This window comes from Dermochelys coriacea, chromosome 26, assembly GCF_009764565.3.
Source record: "Dermochelys coriacea isolate rDerCor1 chromosome 26, rDerCor1.pri.v4, whole genome shotgun sequence".
NCBI lineage: Eukaryota > Metazoa > Chordata > Testudines > Dermochelyidae > Dermochelys > Dermochelys coriacea.
The window spans coordinates 9,062,832-9,080,620 of NC_050093.1; the positions used below are offsets into that span (position 1 = coordinate 9,062,832).

A 17,789-nucleotide genomic window follows, 5' to 3' on the forward strand; every position below is an offset into this window, starting at 1 on the left:
ACTCACCCTAGCTCAGCGAAAGCTAGTGCATGTGTGTGTATACAAGCTGAGAATCACTCCGCTAGCTCCTTGAGTAGATGTAGCTCAAGAGTATGTCTACATGGCAATCACGAGGTGTGACTGTAGCTAATATAGACATGCCTGCACTAGCTTTAATCTTACTAGCTCAGGCATGACAACACCATATGCTTCAGAGCAGGATAACCAATTGAGTCATTACTCGGGATTCCATGCAGTCTGCGTTGAAGCCTGTGCTATTGTGGCTTCCCTGCTATTAGCACCCAAGCTAGCTAGATTAAAGCCAGCTTCGGTACGTCTACATGAGCTCCAGTCACACTCCACAACTGAAGTGCAGATGTACCCAACGAGCCACATTTGTTCAAATAGTGAACAGAATCAATACTAAATGATTCCTGGCCATTTTGGTTACATGTAACAAACGGCTTGTGAACGAACTACAGTCTGGAGCTAATGGGGGGGCTGTATACATTTGAGGAAGTCACAGACAGTGTGCAAACAGAAAAAAGGAAGCTAAATATATAATTGGCTATTCATTTTCCCATTACATTCTAGTAACAATAACCTAACCAAAATACAGTAAGGATAAAGAATCAACTCCTAACCACTCCTGTCTTCTGGACAGCTATATATCAATAATTACATGGAAGCATTTCCCAATGAGCAAAATGTTTCTTTTAGGTGTTACAACATCTGTTCTGACTTTGTAGCTTCTTTTCCAGGAGGTTCAATGATTGGAAACAATACAGTCAATCAAGAGTGACTCTAACAAGTCAAAATTAGCATGTGTCAATGGGTTTTGACAGAAAACTATTATCTCCATTATATAAAACACATAATTTTAATAAAACTATTCGTTGGTATATCATTACGCTACAATGACATTAGGATTCCAATCACCTTGGATATTGCTGTGAATACCCTTTAAACTCCTAGTTGACTTAAAAGGGAGCGCGTAGCAAGAAGAGCAGCACTGAGCTCTTACATAGCAGTGATTGACATGTCTAGCTCATTTCCTCCAAAGATCACACAGCACTCAGCAAAGTAGATGTAGAATGGGCTCCAGGGAACATTACTTCTGGCGTGGAAGGCGGCAGTAGCTCAACAGAGCACAGCAACACAGTGCAATGGTTTAGGACAGAAAGTGAAAAGCACTGCATCCAACTTAAAATACAAGGAGGGACTTCAGTGAGGAAGGATGTAAATGGTTCTTGTTGGAATCGGAGTGTGATTTTGCATTTAGCACCCTATTGTGGTGAAAATTGCCCTAAGGTCGTAACAAGGACAAGTGCTCAGGGACATTCATTTCATATCTGTGTCCCTTAAAACCTTGCTGGGGTACTGCTTCAATAGACTGCTGACGAAGAGAAAAGAGAGCCACTCTAGCAAATGAGCCGGCTCTTCCTACAACTCAGTGACAATTTCTCCAAACTGCCAAAACATTAAGGACCTGTCTACTGGGGCTTTTCCACACTTGTATAGCTACATCAATGCAATCCCCTGTTGGAGAGGCAATGTGCAGATGTAAGAAATGCAATTACATTAGAGGTTTGCACTGGTATAACCACATCAATGTAGTGACATGGGTGCCAATTTCCCTAGCCTAGACAAGCTCTAATACATACCAGTTAGAATTCCCTCATCTTGACTTATCTTTGAGTTGGCAAAACTTTCCCATACCTCTTAATAGGGCAGCTCATGGATACCACAGTGATGGGTGCATTAGACATGCCACATTCTCTTGCAAACCCTAGCCCACAGGAAATATTGCATTAAACATGATCTCCTGTCCTTGTTTATGACATCCCCACCCCCAGCAGTCAAAGCCCACGTGATACTGCTATTGCAAGCTTCATCTAACAATTATAATCCTCACCACTATGACTGGTCAATGGTCATTATTCCTACTTTAAATAACTGAATAGCAATGGCAATTATACAATGAGAGCTGTCACCTTAATCAGCCAGAGAGGACGACAATTTCCTTTCAATGGGACATTAATTTCAGACTAGCTAAAACGAAACCTTTTAGCAGCGTAATGCAAGAAGGGGGAAAGAATACCACGGATGTCTCTGTAAACCCAAGCAGCTGTGGATAAAGAATAAAAAGGGCTATCATGAGAGGCAGCGGAGATTGAATTCATCCTACATGTAAGAGAATAATTAATAATGGATAGATTATGTGTCAGGTCTTGTCTTGTATCTTGGATTAAGTCAATATCCAAGATACAGCCATTATGTATTCTTCATAGTGTTTGCTTAGTAAATAAACAAACAAACAAACAGTGAAGGTCAACGATTTACACTTGCAAAAGAGAAGGTGTGTATGCACAGCAGAGAGATAATCCAGATTAAAATGGCAAATCCTCCAAGAGCATTTTAAAGGAATCCCTCTACTGTCGATATCCTTATGGAAAAGTCCTATCACAGTTAATAAATTCATCTCTCTATAAGCTGGGATTTCCAAAGGATCTTAATGGAGTTGGGTGCCCAAATCCCACTGAAAGTCAATGGGAGATTGGGTCCCTATCTCTTAAACACCTTTGAAAATCCCAGTCGTAAATGTTAGGAACCATCCCATGTAATGGACAGTTACATCCCTGCTATACAATTTGATAGAAAGGTTCAAGAAAGTTGTGGAAAAGATCTTGTTCTGTGTAGATGTTTAAAGTGCCTTATATTGGATACTAATACATGTTTACGAAATCCTATTTAATTCTACAGGATTTTTCCATAGTGGGTTTCTCCCATCCATTTGCACAAAGAAGATTTGAGAACTAGTCCAGCATTGGCCTTCATATTAGGGAAGGTTAGTTTTACTTAAGACAAATAGATAAAGCTACTCCATGTCTGCAATTTACCAATCTAGGGAATAAAATCTTATTTACTATCTAAGGCAATTGGCAAGTTTTAAAGGGCCATCCGTGTAGCTACTGAGAGACCATATCAACAAGCTTACTCTACAGTCATTGCTATAGATGTCTTTACTTGAATGTGAAACAATCTGGCTGAAAATTCACTCAAAATATTTTCAGGCTTGAGGCAAGTTAATAGTGGGAAACACATAAGAATGTCTGACCCAGTATGGCCAGAGGTCCATCTAGCAGAACAGGTGATCATCAAGTGATCCATTCCCTGTTGCCTATCCCCAGCTTCTGGCCAACAGAGACTGGGAACACCATCCCTGCCCATCCTGTCTAATAGCCACTGATGGGCCTATCCTCCAGGAATGTATCTAGTTCTTTCCTGAACTCTGTTATAATATTGACCTTCACAACATCCTCTGGCAAAGACTTCCATAGGTTGACTGTGTATTGTGTGAAGAAATACTTCATTTTGTTTGTTGTAAAGCTGCTGCCTATTAATTTCATTTGGTGACCCCCTAGTTCTTGTGTTATGAAAAGAGGTAAATGACAATTCCTTATTTACTTTACTTATCCATATCAGTCACGATTTTATACAGCACTATCATATCTCCCCTTAGTCATCTCTTTTGCAAGCTGAAAAGTCCCAGTCTTATTAATCTCTCCTCAAAAGTCCTGCAAGATTTAACAACAGATGATAACATTTTCTATACGTTGTTCGAACCATCCTATGCTGTATAATTTAATAGAGAATTGTATCCCTGATACAGAATTCTACAGCATGGTTCAATAAATCGATAGAAATGAGATCACTCACGACTGAAATCTGAAGAACTCTGTGTAAACTCAAAAGCTTGTCTGCCACCAACAGAAGTTGGTCCAATAAAAGATATTTTCCTCAGCCACCTGGTCTCTCTATTACAATCTGAACATTCAAGGACCATTTCTATAGAAGCCTACTGGTTTCATCCCTGTTGAGTTCATCAGAGGAGCAGGGCTGTTCAAAATAATCTGTATAATTATTTTTTTGCAGATTTAAAAAAGAAGCATGAATATAGGGGGAAAATAACTTCAGTGACTCTTCTTATACAGCATCTGTACAAACAGCTTTGCTTTACTGTCTCCTAATGAATGTTGAAAGTTGAAAAGATCTGGAAATGTAGCATGATTGACACGGACACAAAAATATGAATTTTTAACTCTATCATCGTATCTGTCTTCCTTTAAGAAACAGAAACATGGAAATCTACAGCAGAAATTGATAAGAAAATCAACTCATGCCAAAGGAAATTCCTGTGGATGATATTCAGAGTCCATTGGAAAGAGTTTCTTTCAACATCAGGCATTTTAAGTAGAGCAAACTAATCAAAACCATCAAATATGGTAAGATGACAATGATGGACACATTTAGGATACACTTCAAGGAAGCCATGAATACAGCAAAAGATAATACGGACACCACCTAGAAAGAGGGCAACCTAGAAAAACATTAAGCAGAACAACAGAGAAGCCAAGTCCATCAACATGACACTCAGAAGCCTGAACAGACCAGCACAAGACTGAAAGAAAAGGTGAAAACTGGCCAATGCCCTATGTACCTCAGTGTGCAAGAGGGTTAAGAAAAGAGAGTGAATGAATGTTGATTCCAGAAGAGATTAATATTACGTATGGGCACAGGTGTTTACTTGTAACATAGGATTTGTCTTTGTTACAATAGCAAAATAGCACTTTAAAAGATATTAGAAAGATGGCAAGAGGACAGGATTAAGCAATAATGAGGAAGGAATCCTGATATTAAACATATCATACTGCTTCAGCTATTGTAAAGTCAAATAAAAGTTTCTAGGTAAGAATTAAAGGGGTTATAGACTTTTTATGCTTATGCTTCCTCATTATTCTTGCTCTGAAATTATGTAGGGGAGTGTGGTCTCGTGGTGAGAGAACACTTCGTCTTCAGAACTTCTGGATTCCAGTCCCTTTTCTGCCAATGACTCATTGCTGTGTGATTTAGTGAACGTTTCTTAACCTCCCAGTGCCTCACTTTTCCTAATGCAGATTATTCTCTCTTTCTTTCTTTCTATTCTTTCTTTCTAATCAAAAATGATTAGGGGACTAGAACACATGATTTATGAGGAGAGGCTGAGGGAACTGGGATTGTTTAGTCTGCAGAAGAGAAGAATGAGGGGGGATTTGATAGCTGCTTTCAACTACTTGAAAGGGCATTCCAAAGAGGGGGATCTAAACTTTTCTCAGTGGTACCAGATGACAGAACAAGGAGTAATGGTCTCAAGTTGCAATGGAGGAAGTGTAGGTTGGATATTAGGAAAAAACTTTTTCACTAGGAGGGTGGTGAAGCACTGGAATGGGTTACCTAGGGAGGTGGTGGAATCTCCATCCTTAGAGGTTTTTAAGGCCCGGCTTGACAAAACCCTGGCTGGGATGATTTAGTAGGGGATTTGTCCTGCTTTGAGCAGGGGGTTGGACTAGATGACCTCCTGAGGTTCCTTCCAACCCTGATATTCTATGATTCTTCATTTGTATTGGCATAGCAACTAGAAGTCCCAGTCATGGACTAGGGGACTGTACAAACACCAAACAAAAATATGGCCCTTGCCTCCAAAGAGCTTGCAATATAAGTATGATAATATGAAAGCCTCACAAGATGCTTGAGTGGTCCTTGAGTGTAATTAGCTTATTAACATATCCAGAGTGCAATGAAATAATCACGAAAGAAGTGCTAATTATTATTAACCAATCTGCAAATGGTAATTTAAATAATACCCTTCCAATTTTCATTCAGTTTGTCTATCCTACTAATATTAAGATCTTTGCTAATTCTTTTTCAACGTCTGTGACACTATCTCTAACATAAGATATTTTAATTCAGAATAATCACAACATAAACTCTCAAGGTCTATGGTACCTGACAACTAAAGAACTCACTCCATCGGTCTGAAGAAAACAGAGCAAAATACATCACTGTGATAAGAGCGGGAGAATGGTCTAGAGGATTCAGGTTTAGGAGACCTGGGTTTAATACCTGGTTTTGTTACTGACTTTCTACGTCACCTTGGGCAAGTCACTTAGTCTACCACGTGTCTCAGGATAACAATTCCCTATCTTATAAGGAGCTTTGAGGATCCAGTCCATTAATGATTTGAGGAAAATCAGATACTATGGTGATGCCCAGCCATTATGAATTGAGTCTGTAGCCTCCAGCATCTTAAGTTATAATGCTATTTTGTGAAACGCAAGCTGTTGCTTGAAGCATACGGACCCTCCAAAGCACACGTGAATAATGCCTTTCCATAGCCATCTGTTTCTTCTTCTTCTTCAGCGGCAAATGGCAAAAAGTCCATAACTTGGAAAGGTTGCCACCCCCGTGATCATTCAATCTATGGGAGCCAGACAGGCTACACATAGTTTAATGATAGTCAAATCTCTTATTTTGGATAAGAGTCAATGGATTCTTAAGGTGTAAACCTGATGTCCGTAAACTCTGTACAAGATGATGGAATCTGGTTTTTCCGAGGGTGGGATATGTGGCTTTGTTTTCATTGCTATTAAATTCTTAATACTTTCCTTGTATAGTACTGTTTCAAGAAGGAGCTGAGACATGGAAGCATTACTGCCTGAGGCAACTTCACTAGCAAGCTAGTCCTTTTAAGTCCCATCTACAGTAGGCAAATGACCTATTGTATTCTCTATAGGTTCTTATACCATCCTCATCACCATTGTATCTGAGCGTCTTCCAATTGCTCATTAAGTGACATAACTAATATCTGTTACATAAAGTGTGCCCTCTCTCTCACCTTCTCCGCTGCGGGAGAATTATATGTGAAGAGTAGGTTTCAGAGTTATGCTCAAATAAATTTGTTAGTCTCTAAGGTGTAAGGAGTAGGGGTTTGTTTTGGTAGGGATTTGGGTTGGTTTTCTAAATAGACATGTGTTTATATTAGGGAAGGCAAGTTGCAGAAGTTTCCCTTGCACTTGGAATGGAAGGTGGGGAGGTCTGTTATAGTCCTTAGCTCCTGTGGGAGTTAGTTCCACAGCCTCAGACCAGGCACTGAAAAAGCTCTGTCTCCTGCAGAGACGAGTTTTACCCTCCTGTGATCTGCAACAGGTGTCAGGCACTGGCCACCCCTGACTCTATGCATTTGGGTGAGGATGGTTTTGCTGCCGGTACAGACAGAGCCAAACTGTTTTACAGCTGTTAGAGACAGCATGGCAGATACCTGGTGAGAAGAGGAGATCTAAGACTGTTGGGGAGATTCTCAAAGTAGCTTACGGGACTTGTATACAAATATTTAATCAAAGTTAGTGAAAGCATATCTAAATTCCCTGCAATGCTTTGGATAGCTCAGTCTCCTTCTCTAGCAGAGATCTGAAAAACGAGCTGTTACACCCAGACAGTCATGTTTATCAGCTGCAAGGCAGCTCTGAGCTCCCTTTGCCTGCACCTAGATTCATAGATTCATAGATACTAAGGTCAGAAGGGACCATTCTGATCATCTAGTCCGACCTCCTGCACAGCGCAGGCCACAGAATCTCACCCACCCACTCCTACGAAAAACCTCACCCATGTCTGAGCTATTGAAGTCCTTAAATCATGGTTCAAAGACTTCAAGGAGCAGAGAAGCCTCCCTCAAGTCACCCATGCCCCATGCTACAGAGGAAGGCGAAAAACCTCCAGGGCCTCTCCAATCTGCCCTGGAGGAAAATTCCTTCCCGACCCCAAATATGGCAATCAGCTAAACCCTGAGCATATGGGCAAGATTCACCAGCCAGATACCCAGGAAAGAATTTTCTATAGTAACTCAGATCCCATCCATCTAATATCCCATCTCAGGGGATTTGGCCTATTTACCCTGAATATTTAAAGATCAATTACTTACCAAAATCCCATTATCCCATCATACCATCTCCTCCATAAACTTATCGAGTAGAATCTTAAAGCCAGATAGATCTTTTGCCCCCACTGCTTCCCTTGGAAGGCTATTCCAAAACTTCACTCCTCTGATGGTTAAAAACCTTCGTCTGATTTCAAGTCTAAACTTCCTGGTGGCCAGTTTATACCCATTTGTTCTTGTGTCCACATTGGTGCTGAGCTGAAATAATTCCTCTCCCTCTCCTGTATTTATCCCTCTGATATATTTATAGAGAGCAATCATATCTCCCCTCAACCTTCTTTTAGTTAGGCTAAACAAGCCAAGCTCCTTAAGTCTCCTTTCATAAGACAAGTTTTCCATCCCTCGGATAATCCTAGTAGCCCTTCTCTGTACCTGCTCCAGTTTGAATTCATCCTTTTTAAACATGGGAGACCAGAACTGCACACAGTATTCTAGGTGAGGTCTCACCAGTGCCTTGTCTAATGGTACGAAAACCTCCTTATCCCTACTGGAAATGCCCCTCCTGATGCATCCCAAAACCGCATTAGCTTTTTTCACAGCCATATCACATTGATAGCTCATAGTCATCCTATGATCAACCAATACTCCAAGGTCCTTCTCTTCTGTTACTTCTAATTGATGCGTCCCCAGCTTATAACTAAAAGTCTTGTTGTTAATCCCTAAATGCATGACCTGGCACTTTTCACTGTTAATTTTCATCCTATTACTATTACTCCCCTTTACGAGGTCATCCAGATCGTCCTGTATGATACCCGGTCCGTCTCTGAATTGGCAATACCTCCCAGCTTTGTATCATCTGCAAACTTTATTAGCACACTCCCACTTTTTGTGCCAAGGTCAGTAATAAAAGATTAAATAAGATTGGTCCCAAAACCGATCCCTGAGGAACTCCACTGGTAACCTCCCTCCAACCTGACAGTTTCGCCTTTCAGTAGGACCCGTTGCAGTCTCCCCTTTAACCAATTCCTTATCCACCTTTTGATGTTCATATTGATCCCCATCTTCTCCAATTTAACTAATAATTCCCCATGTGGCACGGTATCAAATGCCTTACTGAAATCTAGGTAAATTAGATCCACTGCATTTCCTTTATCTAAAAAATCTGTTACTTTTTCAAAAAAGGAGATTAGGTTGGTTTGGCACGATCTACCTTTTGTAAAACCATGTTGTATTTTGTCCCATTTACCATTGACTTCAATGTCCTTAACTAATTTCTCCTTCAAAATTTTTTCCAGGGCCTTGCATACTACAGATGTCAAACTAACTGGCCTGTAGTTACCCGGATCACTTTTTTTTCCTTTCTTAAAAATAGGAACTATATTAGCAATTCTCCAATCATTCGGTACTATTCCTGAGTTTACAGATTCATTAAAAATTCTTGCTAATGGGCTTGCAATTTAAGGTGCCAATTCCTTTAATATTCTTGGATGAAGATGATCTGGGCCCCCCGATTTAGTCCCATTAAGCTGTTTCAGTTTCGCTTCTACCTCTGACATGGTAATATCTACCTCTATATCCTCCTTCCCATTTGTCATGCTACCATTATCCCCAAGATCCTCTTTAGCCTTATTAAAGACTGAGGCAAAGTATTTGTTTAGATATTGGGCCATGCCTAGATTATCTTTAACCTCCACTCCATCCTCAGTGTTAAGCGGCCCCACTTCTTCCTTCTTAGTTTTCTTCTTATTTATATGGCTATAGAACCTTTTACTATTGGTTTTAATTCCCTTTGCAAGGTCCAACTCTACTCGACTTTTAGCCTGTCTCACTTTATCCCTACATGTTCTGACCTCAATAAGGTAGCTTCCTTGCTGATCCCTCCCATCTTCCACTCCCTGTATGCTTTCTGCTTCTTCTTAATCACCTCTCTAAGATGCTTGCTCAAGCTTGGTCTACAACTCCTTCCTATGAATTTTTTCCCCTTTCTTGGGATACAGGCTTCCGATACCTTCTGCAGTTTTGATTTAAAGTAATCCCAGGCCTCCTCTACCTTTAGATCGATAAGTTCTTCAGTCCAATCCACTTCCCTAACTAATGTCCTTAATTTTTGAAAGTCAGCCCTTTTGAAATCAAAAACCCTAGTTGCAGATTTATTTTTGTTAATCCTTCCATTTAGTTTGAACTGAATTAGCTCATGATCACTTGAGCCAAGATTGTCCCCTACAACCATTTCTTCTATGAGGTCCTCGCTACTCACCAAAATTAAATCTAAAATGGCATCCCTCTAGTCGGTTCAGCAACTACTTGATGAAGGAATCCATCAGCTATCGCATCTAGGAAAATCTGAGCCCTATTATTATTACTAGCACTGGTCCTCCAGTCTATATCTGGGAAGTTAAAGTCTCCCATGATCACGCAGTTTCCATTAGTATTTACTTGATTAAAGACATTAAAAAGGGCTCTATCCATATCCAAATTAGATCCCGGAGGTCTATAGCACACCCCAAGCACTATCATAGGAGAGGCTTTACTAGTTTCTTCCCCAATGTAATTTTTGCCCAGACAGACTCTGTCTTATCCATTGCATCGCTTCTTATTTCTTTTCTCAAACCGTTTCTGTGCCAAGCACAGGGTCGTAGCAAGAGAGAACCCACCACCTAATCTCTTCAAATTCCCTAGTCTTCACGGAGTAGCTCAAACTCTTTCTGTAGCAGGTGCTGACTCTGTCTACAATAGCAGGTAAGACATGATGTTAGCACTAATTGTCAACCTAGGCTTATTTTCTTTATTCTTGTAGATTGTGAAGATCGGTCCAACTCTGTTTCTGGTTTAGGATCTGAGCTTGGATGCATTGAGACTTGGGATTTGGGGTCTGTGTCATTTAGACATGACCAATCAAGAACTACAGTAGGTGAGGAGCTGTCTACTCAACAGAAAGCAGGGAAAAGTAAAGATGTCATTAATAATAATGGATGGGATTTTCAAGAGCGCTGAAAATTGACCTACCTCTCCTTCCACTGGGAATTTTAGCTTGGACTTTAAGGGGAGCAGAGTTAGACCATTGCTGAGTGCTTTTCAAAATCCCACACAATAAGCTCGAAGAATACAGTGGCTCACCTCACAATTACTCATTTTTATCTCCTTTTTACCAAGGCTAACTTTCCTGAAGAAATGGTATTTTAAAAAATATTTGGCTGCAGTAATGGAAATAAAAAGAGGGGAAAATGTTTATTGTCTGTCTATACGATAGTGATAGCCCTGCATGTGACAGCAGTCTCTCTCTCTCTGGGTTTGTACTTGTATTATTTATATATATATATACACACACATATATATGTATATATACACACACGTGTGTACACACACACACACACACACACACACGTATGCGTATATATATATACACATGGTGATTCATGCACTTTATAATATAAGTATCTGGGAGATGATTCTCCATTCTACCTCGGTCTTATTATTCCAGAGGCATAAAGTGGGTAAAAATGGCACCTGGGGTATATTCCTGGTTGACTAGACCTGCCACAATGATTCTGCACTGCACCTCCTGGTGTAAGGACCCTGGACCAGAACATGGGGTGTCCACCCTATTCTAGGATGATGAGTGGCCCATGGGGGATGTTGCTCGCAATAACACAAGATAGTTCAGACATCAGAACGCTGAGCAGCCACCTTTTGTGACATGCTCATTTCTGTGCTGAACAGAACATGGAAATTGGAACCGCCGTCTCTCAAAAGTGTCTATTTCTCTATCTTAGAGTCCCATATTCAATTCAGTGATGTCCTGCAACTTGATATTTCCCTTCCATGGCTATTTCATGTTGTGATTCCTAAAACAGCCCTGGCCGGTTATATGTAGCAGGAGGAAAAAGCTGCCTTTAATATAAAAAAGGACAAAACCCCCTCAGAAATATCATTTCATTAACCATAGTTCCGATACAGTAAATCTCAACCTATAAGACATTGGATACCCCCATAGTGCACACTCAGCAGTTTTTCCCCTAGCTAATCAACCTAGGATGGCTGGAATGATGAATAACCTCAAGAAAAATCTGGGAACCAAAATTATTGTAACCAGTTTTTTTTCCTGAATTGCTTAACTTCACTTGGCACTTAAGCAAATATTTGGCTGCTTCTTCCCCAAACCCAAGCAGACTAATGCACACTTTTAATATGATACATAATTATTCTCCGCACTGCAACCCATTGTATCATTTGTATTTGCTGCAATCTATGTACATCACTTGAATGCAAATAGCATATGGGAAACACCTGATCGCTCCCAAAAAAACTCGTCATTTTTCTTCTGGATGCCACCACCACGAGTCTAAAGATGCAACAAATTCAGGCTACTGAATGGCTCAGTCTAGCTCTATTGCAAAAACTTCTATTACAGTAGCATCCAACTGAGGTCAGAACATTGTATTAGGTACTATACAAGCAAATATCAAGAAGTTGGCCATGAGCAGAGGCGATTACTACTATCCACGTAGACAGGAGAGAAAGGGTGTTAAGGGGAAACTGAGGCACAGATATTTTTTAAAGTGACTTACCCAAGGTAACACAGCAGTTAAGTGGCAGAGCCAAGAGTAGAATCCCACTGGACCACTGCACCCCTGGGATGCTATCAAAATAGATAACTAAATAATAATGACACACACCACTGGTACTTAGCAAGCACTGGGCAGGGAAAACCCAAAGGTGCAATATTCAGTAGACATCAGTTTTCCAGTTTTATTATACAAAAATGATTAGGCATGAATAATCATATATGTTTAAGTGTATCCACATCATAGATTTTAAACAGTGACCTTTGACTGTGCCCTAGATGGTTCAGAACCATGCCTATAATAATAGTTCTATTTACAAGGGATTCCTTCTGAAGTCAGTCCTATACTTTCTGTACAGGTTTCACATAATCATAACAATCAAGTTCCCACTTCACACAGAATTTGAAGAAGGACAACTTCCTATTTCTAGGCAGGATAGAGAAGGATGGAAGAGTGTGTGGTGCGCATGTGTGAGTGAGAGAGAGAGAGATCCCGCATGCATGGTATAGTCATGCTACTATCATCCTTGATCAAATGAGGCCTGTTCCCCATTCCAAAGTACAAACTAAATACTGCAACTTTCTTAGAGCTGGGTGGCCTAGACAGTTTGGACGAGTCCTTAGTGCTTCCTGCGCTGACATGGCTCTCGTGGATAATAATGACATGCAAAACTCCTGACGAGATTATTTCTTATTATTGGTACCTTCCACCTCTGCTTTGTCACTGGTGCTCAAAGAATGGCAAATAAAGTTGTAGCTGATTTGTACAGTGACAATAAAAGCAGAATTGTGAAAGGCACATGCAAGATTTGGGAGCATTAGATCTGCAGGCGCTCAGTCATTCAGACATGGAAGAGAAGGCAATCTGCTTCCGGTATGAACCAGCAGCAATTACTTCTGCCCTGGAATAAGAGGAAACCAGGAAAAGAATAGGGCTGGAATGATGGAAGGGTGAAAGAGCGTATGGCTAGCGTGCTTTGTACTTTGGGTACTCTGGGCTCTGGGACTGATGCTAGCCAAGTTAAAGGAGCCCCAGGGCTGCTCTAATTTATGCCATGAGCTGAATTGGCCTGCAGCAGCCATGGATTTCTGGAAGTATAAGGTGGCATAAAGGTCATCTCCAAGCTGGCCTATATTTCATTAGCTCAGAATCAGATGCTCTATGTCTCCTCAGTCACATGTAAGAGACCAAAAGAAGAACTTAACTTCACTTTGATGAATCACCAATATTTTGTCCTTAAAAGCATGGCAGGCAATGGATAGTGTGTCTAATTTCTACAGAATGAGGCTTTATCCTTGCATTTAGGCACTGAAATTTATATTACAGACTGCTGCATTACACCCTCAGCTCTACAACAATTATAAGCATCCACCAGATAATACAAGCAACCAGCCCTCATGTAAAAGGCAAAGGAGAAGAAATGTGTATATTAATGCACACTAGCTGTATATTAATATATATATATCATAGCTTGCATATTATTATTTTGTCCTAATGCCCTCTGGGAAAATTGTTTTTAAGGTCTACAATTATGGCTGCCTGAGAGCCCCATGCAAACCTCTGTTATGCTGCCATCCCTTGCCTTGAAATAGTCGTTATTTAAATCTCCCAAACCTTTCCTGGTTGTGCAAGCAGTAGGACTTTAACTTTTAAACTCCTTGGCCTAAATTCAAAGGTGACACACAAAGATGTTGTAACTTACAAATTGGTAAGTATGTGTAATTCATGCATCAAGGAGCTGGAGGACAGAGAAGTAGCAAGAAAAATAACTAGAAAGACGTTGTAAATCAGTGTAAATTAATAATAATTTTGCATGGTGTCAAGTATCAGGGGGTAGCTGTGTTAGTCTGTATCCACAAAAACAACAAACCCCATTACTGCCACCTGACTCCTTGTTGTTTTAATAATTATTGTTCTGTGCTGCTCATTTGCACTGGTCCCAGTTCTTATTCCACTTATACGCAGCTACTGATTTCTCCTGGTTTACACTATGTAAGGGCCTGATTCAAAGCCCCCTGAAGTCAACGGAAAGACACCCACAGACTACAAGTGACCTTGGAACAAACTCTAAGATATCTTGTATATCTCACTTAATCGTTTTCCTGCCATTGCAGGAGCCTCGGGCTTTGGTGCACCTCGGTCCCTCCTATTCTCTGCCTGTGGCACATCATCGTGTAGTCTCCTGTGGGCTGTGATACTTTGGTCTAATTCTGGTGGTTGTATTTAGCATGCAGGTTGTGGCGTGGTGTTGGTGGCCTATGATAGCCAGCAGGTCAGACTATATGATCCGGTGGTCTCTTCTGGCCTTAAACTCTATGACACCAAGATACAGAAGAATCAGTCCCACTGGTACTTACACAAGTAGCCCAAGTGAAGAGAATGGGCATATTAACACAAGTGAGACACAAGCAAAGGTTAGGGTATAGTCCAGAGGTTAAGGCATCAGCCTGGGGCTCAGGAGACACATATTTAATTCCCTACTCTACTACAGGCTTCCTGTGTGACCTCAAACAAATCACTGAGTCTCGCTGTGCCTCTCTTACCTATCTGTAAAGTGGGCATAAGAGTTCTGGGTTGCCCTAAGGATAAGAACATTAACAACTTTTGTGGGCTCAGATGCTATAGTAATGGTGCCATATAAGTACCCTAGAGAGAAGGGGCCTAATTATGTGAGAGTGAATGAGAAGTGTGGTTTAAGGAATCAGGGATTTTGGCCAGCCCACACACTGACTTTCCCATTCTTACATTTCTCTAAGTAATAATTTTGATATCAGTTACATCCATGTCAACTCAAATTAGTTCTCTTCACTTAATGGATTAAGGGCCATATTTGAAAGGTTTTTAGGCTCCTAACTACCATTGAAAGCAAAAGGAGATAAGCACCTAAAAACCTTGAACAATCTAGCCATTTCTCCAGATTTACACCACAGTAACTAAAAGCAGAATTTAGCCATTGGTAGGTAGGTTTCACTATTTTACACTGAAGCCCCATTACTGTTATGTTAGTTATATCACCGTTCATATCAGCTCTAAAAGTGAACTTTAATATCAAATTCAGACCAGAATTTAAGCAAGTGCTACAACATTGAAGTTAATGGAGTTGCACTCACTTCCATTGGGTCTTAATTTGTCACATGTATATTGGTGTTACTTTTTTCCCCTTAGATATTTAGGTTTTATCGTCAGTTGGGACCAATGTGATGATCTTGCCTGATGATCTAGTTTTTATTAAAAGTAAAATAATTCTGAGAAGGTGAAGCTGTTCAGAGCTAAGTTAAGAGTTACACAAGCAACTTCTTAATTCCCAGGAGAAATACATTCCATTTGTTTAAGGTTTCCCAGAAATAAAGCAAAAGTAACATTTCTAAAATTTACACATTCAGAACACACATAAGACAAACTATTGTTAATAAGATGTATAGACCATCTAAAGGTACAGCCCTTTAATAAATCGATCTCCAGTGATACAAAAAGTGGTGTTTGAAGAAAGATTTTACAATATTCCGGAACAAAAATGTTTCTCTCTCCCAAGTTACCAGCACACTGTACCCCTAACTCATGATCCTGACAATAAACATCTCACTATAATTCAGCCTTTCCTTATGGTTCATTAACTTTTTTTTAAAAAGGGGGAGGGAACCAGGGAAAACACAAACAAACATTAATGGGGCTTGATGTATGCTATCTTATAGCAGACAACGGATTCTACTGTTGGATACGTTCTTTTCCCCCACAGTCCAAGTTCATTGTTTCACGGTAGGATTTGAGAATGAGTACAATGAGGCTTTTTATTTTGCTTTAAATGAAATAATCTAATTTTATAGATGTATATGAACTTTGTGTTGACAAAGGATATTGGAATAAAGTGTTGGGATTTTTTTTGTTTTTGTTCTTGTTTTTTACAGACAGCTATGAGATTAGGGAGGGAAATTTGCAAAGCCACAAATGGAATTCAGGACACACAACTCCCATAGACTTTTAAGGGGATCAAGGTGCTTAACTTCTTTAAGACTCCTTTGAAAATTCCAGGCTACGTTCTCCTGTCTTCTGCTCAAGAAAGTTCACCTGGTACAGATTTTCACAAGTGCTCATCAATAGTGTAAGTCTGCTTCTAGTGATTTTTTATTTATTTTACCATTGGCTTCAACTAGAGCAAAGTTAATTCAATGCTGAACGCTTCTGGCCCAAGTAGCCAGATTTTCAAAAGAGCTCGACATGTTCAGCTTCACGTTGAGTGCATCCTGAGCTTCTGAAAATCTAACCATGAGAGTCAGTGGTAGCTGCTGGTTGCTGAGACTTGTAAATCTGTCCATAGTATAATTTGTCAGTTTAATGTGACCATGTCCCTCTCCCCATGTCTCTACTGTCCGACCCCAGCAACCACAACATTAGCTATTTAATGGAATTATTTCTTTAATTCAGTTGGTAGAGTCAGAAAGCCCCAGTTTCAATCCCTTCTGAGACCATGGGTCCTGAATGCGAGCAGCCATGGTTCATTAGAAGATGACTTATCAACAGCATGCAAATGTGCCGTCACATGCACCCTAAACCCACAAGGCATTGTAGCAGTGCAGGCGAAAGTAAACAACAAGAAAGCAACCAATAAATAATTAAAATAATATACGGACCTTTGGGAATTTTCCCTCCCTGAATCTCAAAGCACTTTAGACTCATTAATGAATCAAATCGTACAAAGTTGTGATCATTACTAATGCACATGGGATTCTTAACGACAAGGACAGCAAAGATCAGATGCCCAGTTCTATGCACCAACATGGCTACCATTGAGCACAATGATTTGAGTCTGAAAGATCAGAGAGGAAGCTTGAGGAAACTGTTTTCTATGTCTCCAGTATTTCTGTACTTGAAAGTTATCTTCTGAGCGGGCAGGATAAAATACATTAATGGACACCAGCGAGACACTATTCTTGTCCTACACATAACAAGGCTCAAATGTGATCTGAATGATTCCCAAGTGTTTGAATTTATATTCTACTTGGGGGCATTGGATATTATGTCTCGCCACAAAGAGCTAAAAACATTGCAAACGTTTATAAATCTTTGAGAAAAAAGCATTTTCCTAGCTGCAACTATGGCAACAGGCAACCCAATATTGAGCTGAGTTGCATGGTGTAATGTACCAAGGGTTTTTTATTTCTCTACCTTCTGAGCTAGTTTATTGGAAAAATCTGGGACAATTAGGATGCTTTCTACACATTTCTGTAGTAAGGATGGATTTCATATACTGGAATGTTATCTAACGAGCACCTACAGTTTTTGTTGTTGGGTTGTTTCGTTTTTACTTAATAATGGAGAAGAGCCTGAAAAGAAACCCTGAATCCAAACCTCTCCAAACTTTGGTAAGGATCCACTCCAGGTCCACAAGTCATATTTAAAGTTCACACTCAAACCCAATTAATATAAATGAGCCTAATTAAGTCATCAACACTCCTAAACTTTAGGTGCATTTGGCTGTGGATTCGAACATTGCA

At 40.1% G+C, this 17,789-nt stretch overlaps 1 protein-coding gene across 9 annotated transcripts in view; it reads right to left on the minus strand.

Annotated features, from left to right (window-relative positions):
- Positions 1–17,789, minus strand: part of LRRTM4 (leucine rich repeat transmembrane neuronal 4) — a 1,004,432-nt gene that overhangs the window by 228,381 nt on the left and 758,262 nt on the right. The window lies entirely within an intron of this gene.